Source organism: Armigeres subalbatus, chromosome 1, assembly GCF_024139115.2.
Source record: "Armigeres subalbatus isolate Guangzhou_Male chromosome 1, GZ_Asu_2, whole genome shotgun sequence".
NCBI lineage: Eukaryota > Metazoa > Arthropoda > Insecta > Diptera > Culicidae > Armigeres > Armigeres subalbatus.
In genome coordinates, this window is record NC_085139.1 from 28,036,751 (window position 1) to 28,045,752 (window position 9,002).

The following is a 9,002-nucleotide window of genomic DNA, read 5'->3' on the forward strand; positions in this document are numbered from 1 at the left end:
TGCTTTGGAGATTTTTTGACCGTCTAAGACGAGTTTAGTACTTTCCATTCAATTCCACTAAACGAGACGAGCCAGCCTAGGGCTGAAAGTCTCGCTAATAAAGACAAAAAAATCCACAAGTTTTGTTATCTTTGCCGATATACGTATTTCGACCTCAAATGTGAGGTCGTCTTCAGTGTCTTGTACTTGACTCGATCAATTTGTTGCAACCTCGACTCGACCAAATCGAGCCAAGTACAAGACATTGGAGACGACCTCACAGTTGAGGTCGAAATACGTATTTGCAAAGACAACAAAAGAAAAGTACTAAACTCGTCTTATACGGTGGAATGTACCACTAAAAAGAGCTTAAATATGTTTTCTGATTTTTTGACAATCATTTTGACTTCTGAAATTAGATTTAACGTATGGATTGTGAGAAAAATCCAAATTCGCTGGTGGCTAATTCGGTTTTCTACTGAATTGATAATATATTACCCAATCCAGTCTCCAGCAAAAAGCGCTGTTGGCTTCACAAATGCCGTCACGAAAGTTTGCATACCAGTGCACACATCAATGCTAAGTGATTTGTTTATTTAATAATTTATGTGTTTCATTAACAGATTACAAATTGACCCTAATGATGTATGACAATATTTATTAATACTAATGACATATACGAACATTGTCGAAGAAATTTAACTTAAAAGAACATAGTGAATATAAAAGAAAATTATTAAAAACTAGACAAACCTGCCGGATTTTGATTGGTTTTTTTTCGACCTTATTGTCAATAGTTTAGAGTTGATTGCAGTGTCGCACACCAGATCGATTTCCGAATCCCGAATCCCGGGACAAGAAAAAGTATCGGGTGTCGTAGCCACACGATTTTTTTAAAACAGGCTTTCACCGCCGATAAACAATCAGCGTCCTTCTGCCTCATGAAACAAACCCTGAATAATCTTCATTTATTTTCTATGTCACCTTTCGAACAATCTAGAATTCCCTGACAGCCTTCATTTATTTATTATCAGACTAAGGCCGGAGTGGCCTGTGCAGTGTATAAAAGTCTTCTCCATTCAGCTCGGTCCATGGCTGCACGTCGCCAACCACGCCAGCCTACTGAGATCGAATTTCAATTTTATTCTCATTAACTTCTCAGTATGCTGGCATTTCAAAAGACTACGATTGAATTTCATATCCGTTAGAATTTTTTAAATTTATTATTGTCATTTGAAAATATTTTAGTTTATTTCATTATTTTTATTATGAAATAAGACAACCCAACTAACATTTTTGGTGCTAAAAGCTTCAACTTCTAGCCTTTGGCTGTATAATATTTGAATAAAAGCAGCCAATGCTGAATAAAAGAAAAGCCTCCGCAAATAATCCCTTAAACTTCAACTCGACTATTACCCAAATATCTATCAGCTAGTCAGTGTGCCGAATATATTTAATCTTTTATCGTTTATGCAGCTTTCATATAGTCATAAAACAGCTCTGTCTGAATTAGCAACAAAGCTTATCGGTTAAGAGCTCATGTATGTAACTGAGTTGCTTGTTAGCAACTTCCCATATTACGGTGAGTAGCATTCACAATGAAAACGTTTTTGCTGTTGTTATAGCACTAACAATATAGTGTAATGGCGCTATAAATGAACTAACGAAGCTTTTAGGCAACTTCTGTACCTTTGAAGATTACACAACGTTTAAGTAAACCTATTACTGCTTCTTTTAATAGCATGTCAGTATGGAACGTCAAAACCGCTATGTTTACATTTGATTTTTGTTGCCGGAGCTGTGTATGAGCTATTGATTTCTGTAATGCAGCTACAAAGATATTCACCTGCTCTTATAGCAACTGACAAAGCGCTGTCATTAATGCTAGCAGATAGCGTAAGAAAACAAGCCATTTAGAAGCGATATTTCTGTTGACGGCTACTGTTAAACGATTAGCAGCAAAGTAGCATCTATACAGGTCGAGAAAATGTTGCCTAAAAACAATTCCAGCGATTGATGATGGATAAAAGTTAGCCAACAGAACATGCTGATAGATGTTTAAATAATGGTTGAAATAATGCTGAAAGCATAATTTTTAAGCTTATGTGCTGAAAGCAGCATGTAGGCCTCTTTCTAACGTTTATACAGCATGAATCTGAAAATAGCGTTAGTAAAACAACCTATAGGGTATGCGAAGCAGCACATTCATAATTTTCTTTGTTATTTACATATGTCAAAGTGACGGTGATGACAGAGCAGCGGCCATTGAATCAGGAGATCAGGAGTTCGAATCTAGGTAGCAACAAAATTGATATTTGAGTTTTCGCAAAAAAAAAACATCGAATAAACTCCCGAAATTTACTCTCCTCTCAAATAATATTTAATCAAATTGAATTCAGTGGCTGTATAAAACTTATTTAACAGATTCAAAAAATCTGAATAAGCGCCATTGAAGCGAATTATATTACTAAATGGTTTTGTAAAGATTGAGAAAAAACTGTGTAACATGCTGTAAAGTAGTTGTGCAGACACGTCAAAAACAGCTGAATAGATTCGCCAGATTTGCTGGTAAAAGCATTGAATAGAAGTTCTTGATCATATGTATAGCACACATATTCAGCTTGGAGCCGTATAGACGAGTTGAAATAACATTTACATTGACATTAAATGTTAGTTGGGAAACGTTCTATCAATGTAACCAAAAAATGAGAATGCTTTTTCAGGCTCACTTTATTCCCCACATCGAGGTCCACAGAGCGACTATATATATTTTCAGAAAGACCGAGGAAAATCCGTCGCATCCGGTCGCTACGTTTATGCCGGGAAGAAGCACTGCAATCTAAATCCAACCGTTCACGTAAGGGCCACGTGCCACAGCCTGATATGTGTAAGGACATAAACGGGAACCTTCTTACAAACGAGCGTTAGGTGATCCAAAGGTGGCGACAGCACTACGAAGAGCACCTGAATGGTAATATGGCAGACAACGGTGGCGGTATGGTAATGAACTTAGGAGCACCCGCGCAGGACATGCAATTTCCGGCTCCGAATGTCCAGGAAATCCAGGAGGAGATCGGCCGGCTGAAAAACAACAAAGCCCCTGGAGTTGACCAACTACCAGGAGAGCTGTTTAAACACGGTGGTGAGGCACTGGCGAGAGCGCTGCACTGGGTCATTACCAAGATTTGGGAGGAGGAAGTTTTGCCGCAGGAGTGGATGGAAGGTGTCGTGTTTCCCATCTACAAAAAGGGCGCTAAGCTGGATTGTAGCAACTACCGCGCAATCATATTGCTGAACGCCGCCTACAAGGTACTCTCCCAAATTTTATGCCGCCGACTAACACCAATTGCAAGAGAGTTCGTGGGGCAGTATCAGGCGGGATTTATGGGTGAAGGCTCTACCACAGACCTGGTGTTCGCCATACGTCAGGTATTGCAGAAATGCCGCGAATACAACGTGCCCACACATCATCTATTTATCGACTTCAAAGCCGCATATGATACAATCGATCGGGACCAGCTATGGCAGCCAAAGCACGAAAACGGAGGTCAATGTAAGCCACCCATCGCGAGTTTCTATCGGTGGTGACGGAATCGAGGTGGTTGAAGAATTTGTGTACTTGAGCTCACTGGTGACCGCTGATAACGATACCAGCAGAGAAATTCGGAGACGCATCATGACAGGAAATCGTACGTACTTTGGACTCCGCAAAACGCTCCGATCGAATAGAGTTCGCCGCCGTACCAAACTGACTATCTACAAAACGCTTATTAGACCGGTAGTTCTCTACGGATATGAGACTTGGACGATGCTCGTGGAGGACCAACGCGCTTTGGGAATTTTAGAAAGGAAAGTGCTGCATACCATCTATGGTGGGGTGCAGATGGCGGAGGTACGTGGAGGAGGCGAATGAATCACGAGTTGCATCAGCTGTTGGGAGAACCATCCATCGTTCACTCCGCGAAAATCGGAAGACTGCGGTAGACCGGGCACGTAGCCAGAATGTCGGACAGTAACCCAGTGAAAATGGTTCTCGACAACGATCCGACGGGAACAAGAAGGCGAGGTGCACAGCGGGCAAGGTGGATCGATCAGGTGAAGGACGATTTGCGGACCCTCCGCAGACTGCGTGGTTGGCGAAGTGCAGCCATGGACCGAGCTGAATGGAGAAGACTTTTATGTATTGCACAGGCCACTCCGGCCTTAGTCTGGTAATCAAAAAAATCAATCTAAGGGGCCCCATACACGCTCCGACATGTTGTTGTTGTACGACTGTCTGTCTTACGACAGACTTTCTTCGGAACATGTTGATCATTGACATACGCCAAGACGTTGGAAAAGTTTGCGCTGTGATCTTCACATCTTCTAGATCCAGAAAGTTATGTCAATCGATGGAAAATAGTAGCTATTAAGATAATCGCGATTTACCACAAACAAATCCAAGGATGTTATCGATCATTTGGTAATCTGCGTTCGATCATTTAGTAGTTTTTCAATAACTCATTCCAGAGACCTAATTTCAAAATGTATTGTATGGTGCACTTTTAGTGCGAAGGTTTTTCTACAACTCTCCTAAACAGGTCGATGTTCGAATTCCACTATTAAAGGAGTTACGTTGCTAGTTGCAATACTTATACTAAATGATAACAAAATATGCAATCATTTAGTCTTAGTTACTGCTACTAGCTCTATAGCTCCGTTATTAGTGAAATTCAAACAACGAACTGTTAGGCAGAGCTGTAGATAAACCTTTGCACTAGAAGTTCATTATACAACATATTTTGAAATTTAGGCTCTGGAATGAGTTATGGACAAACTACTAAATGATCGAAGGCAGATTACTAATTGATCGATAACATCCTTGAACAAATCACTAAGAAGTGGCAGGTGATGTGCCACTGATTTTACTAGTTTGCGCAGGATCAGTCGATGCAGATATAGCTGTGCTAACGAAGAAAAGGTCATGCCGACGATTATTCTCGTTGGCGATGGTGTTAACTTGAATTAATGCTGCTGAACTATAGCTGTCGAGAATCTTTACCGCTACGTTGTGTAATTGAAGGAGAATTGTCGGTGTCCGGATAAAACCAGCCATGGGGTGATATTATCCACGTTATGCTAGGTGGATTAAAGTTCCTTATAACTATGATTTAATCGAGAGCAGTTGCTATTTCTAGAAGATAGAAAAGCGAACTGCAGTGAGTTTCAACACATCATATATCCCGAACTCGATCGGGTAGAATATACAGCGCACACATACAATTTCCGGTCAATAAATTCGATCGTTGTTCAAACTGTAAGGTTACAGTTACAGCAAGTTCAGGAGAGAAAACATATATTGCGATTTTCACTGTTAGACAGTGAATGGGAACAGTGGTTTGGTCTTAGAACCCTATTATGCGGGTCTCGCTTAGGTTGTTGCCGATTGTATCAAGTCGTATTATGTTGTTAGTAATGTTAGTAAAAGCGGCTTATTGGGCCTGTGTAAACTTTCTGTCTCGTCGGAGAGCCGTCGTGTCAGGTCTGTTTCGGGTCCCACTTAACACCACGACATGCAGCTTTTTATAGAAGTATAGCCCACTGTCGAACCGCACCACATCCTAAGCCGGCACCACATTTCGCAGTTGGCCTGGGGAGGGATCGTCCAGCCCTTGGACATAGTCCCTGCTGCCCCCGTCCCACGCGGGCCTGTGTTATCAATAAATCGGGACGACAAACTCTCCAACAGATGGCTCTTTATGATACCTGCAGGTATCCCATGGGTGACAGACCAGTATGGGTAAGGGCAGAAAATCCTGAGTTGAGGTTCCTTTCGGGGAGTTCGACGTGAAGTATCGGAGAAAATGAATAGATTTTCAGTGAAATAGATCGAAGCGATTTGAGCAAGTTTGATATCCTATAGCTACTGTCGCCATCGCTATTCCCGCCGTGCCATCAGCCATTTTACCTATACCATCGCTGCATACACTAACGTTTACTAACGCTATCATAACGCTACTCGCCAATCCGACCTGACCTAAAAGAGGCCTTTTGCGCCCATATCTAGGGTTTTGATCGGATTCCCCTGACATCATTCAGGGTCGACTTCGCGCCTGCTTCCCTCTGCACGACTGGTATCAAGAATGATGATGCCGCGTGCACCCCAAATTGACCTTTCTGCGATAGGGCCTATTCGCCAGCACACAGAGGGACTTGCCGACGCGAGGCCTACGCCTGCCCCAGCCTTGACGAGGACCCCTTTCCGTCCTCGGGCTCGGAACCCGCCCGGTTGACCGACGCCGCGAAAGCGACGATACCATGTTGTTCTTCGCGCGGCCACTTGTTCGATAAAAGGATTGAGTTCGACCACAGAGCATGACCACCGGTATGACCCATGGAGCCGACTCCGATCCCTTGGACCACCTCTTATTTGCGCCTGAACTAGCCATCCTTGAGTCCACGCGCCACCTTCTGTGTAGCTCCGAGACGATTTGGGCGATAGCCGATAAAACGGCGTTCCAGCCAACTTCGTCTTTACACATCCTCCGAACTAGGTTGTCCGGGGTAGTGTCCAGACCACATGTGGCAAGCATGTGGTCACGCATTGCGCGAAAACGTGAGCACACGAACAACACGTGTTCCGCCGTTTCCTCTAAACCTGCGCACACCAAACACTCGGGCGAAGCCGAGCAAGCCAGCTGCTTTACCTGCACTTTGATTTTGCAGCACGCTTAAACGCCGGGCACATCGAGCCCCCATGGGTGCTTGCTGTTCACAGCTTTGCTGGAACAAATCAAAAAATTGGGAGGGTTCGTGCAGCATTGTGCCTTATGTCCCTCCAATCCGCAGCGTCGGCAGAGATTGCTTCTGTCAGGGCCTTTGCAGTCCCATTGCTTGTGCCCCGGTTCCAGGCACTTGAAGCAAACTTCGGGTTGCTCGTATATGCGCACAGGGCATACCGACCATCCCACCTTGACGCTCCCTAACTTGACTACCTTGGAGGCGTCCGCTGCAGATAGCCGAACCAATGCTACCTGCGTCCTGTGTGTATGTGTGAGTATGTGTGTGCACAAAAGCTATAAAAAACATTAGACAACTTTTCGTATAGTAATCCTTAACCAATTTTCTCGCAACAAGTTTCATTCGACAGGGGACAAAGCCTTGTTGATCACTATTGAATTTTATAACGACGGGTTTTGTAATAAAGCAGCATGTGTTGAATTACAAGCGATCAAGGGAATAATACAAAACATTGGGGTATGGGCAGGTGGATTTCGGAAGACCTCCTTACCGACACCATACGCAAGACCAGGATGGCAGTAAATTGTTGACGGGAAGAGCTCGACTGCGACGGGCAGCTCAGAGCCCAGCCCAGTAACTCGTTGCAAATTTGATACGTTGTTGGTTTGATTCGTTTGGAGAAAGATGACTGGAAGCCGTAGATATTCCAAGACACAAAACGTTTGAGAAAGAATATAAAAGTTGCCCGAGGCGTTATCTCAGGGTATATCCCGTTAGACGTAAGTACTTTAGCCATGAATACGTTAGGCATAATGAACGTTAGGCATAAAATGACCCAAAGAACAGCCCATAACATTAAGAAGGCATAAATGTCAAACGTCGCGCATCTGTTCTCTCATCCCTTCGCTTTGTACAGGTCAGGCGTCCATTTAAAAAGATATCCACTCATAGTTTTGGTTACGCTGGAATGCTCCTTCGAATAAAAGTTGATGTATTTTGCCGTTTACGCCAGCAAAATCAAATGGGGAAACGATCGAACGATTCGGATTCTTTCAAAAGTATCGATCGTTCGTAAACAAGAATACCGGTGAATTCGCAATTCGCCTTTTTAACGGTAGATACGATCAATTAAAGAATGCAATGAAACGTGTTCTTTTCAGGAAGTTATTATCACCTTCTTCATTTTATACGGGCCGACGCATTCATTTAAAGAAGGCACTATATTCTGCCCTTTGTTTAATATCGAGAATATCATTCCACAATGATTAGAAACCTACCAACAAATTAATGGTCCCATCTCCAAGAGCTGGACATACGCAATTCTACTAAAAAAATAGAAATTCGCTGGGCAGAGGCTACAATCGTCTTATTAGCGGTCTTAACGTACATACGTATTCATATCAGATGGAGAACCACCCGAGTTGTGTAAGTTGTGGAAGAATATGGTTTTCTGAAGGCACAGCTTTACAGAGTGCTGTGAGTTGTTTGAGAGATTGGTATACTTTTTATGATATCAGACTAAAGCATAGTGAAACCTGCTTCTTTATGTACATGCATATCCATGTTGAATCTCTTTTAGTTCTGTATTTTGTTTCAAGCATAAATGTTATTATTTTGTTATATTTCACCTTCCTTATTTCCTATTTTGTAAAATGATGTTTGCTAAATTTGGTGTGAATAAAATAGAAAATGAAATAAATAAATAAAATAAACCAATGTTTCACTGTGACGAAATTTAGGATTGACATTTAAACAATTATCGGAAAGGAATAACAACAATAATTATCATAGATGTTTTACAACCTAAAGGAACCTTAAATTTATATTTACACGTGCTTGAACATTTTAAAAGTATTAAGCAATTGCTTTTTCAACGATATAATCGTGATAAATGGAAAATAAACGCATTTTAATAGAATGACACCTTGTCGAAAACTTGAACAATCATTTCGAAAGAAATCCCATCCCTTCTGGCGCTAGCTGATAGGATCTATAAAAATCTGTCGTTCATTAATCGTAAACCTTGTTTTCCCTCAGCGCAATCCTTCGCAACAAAAAAGGTAAGATGATGAATCGTCCGATTAATTATCTAATAACTGCCCGTTTTCAATAAACCCTCTTTACCCGGGGCTTCCTTTCCGTCGTCGTCGGCAGCAGGAGCGAATCAATGTTTTATTGTCGACAATATCAATTAGTCCCACGGTCCAGCGCAAGTGATTTATGGACGGTGGTCCAAGCTTCAACGGTGCTGCTGATGAATGGGGTGGATATTTTTTTTACGTACAATATGTACATACATATGC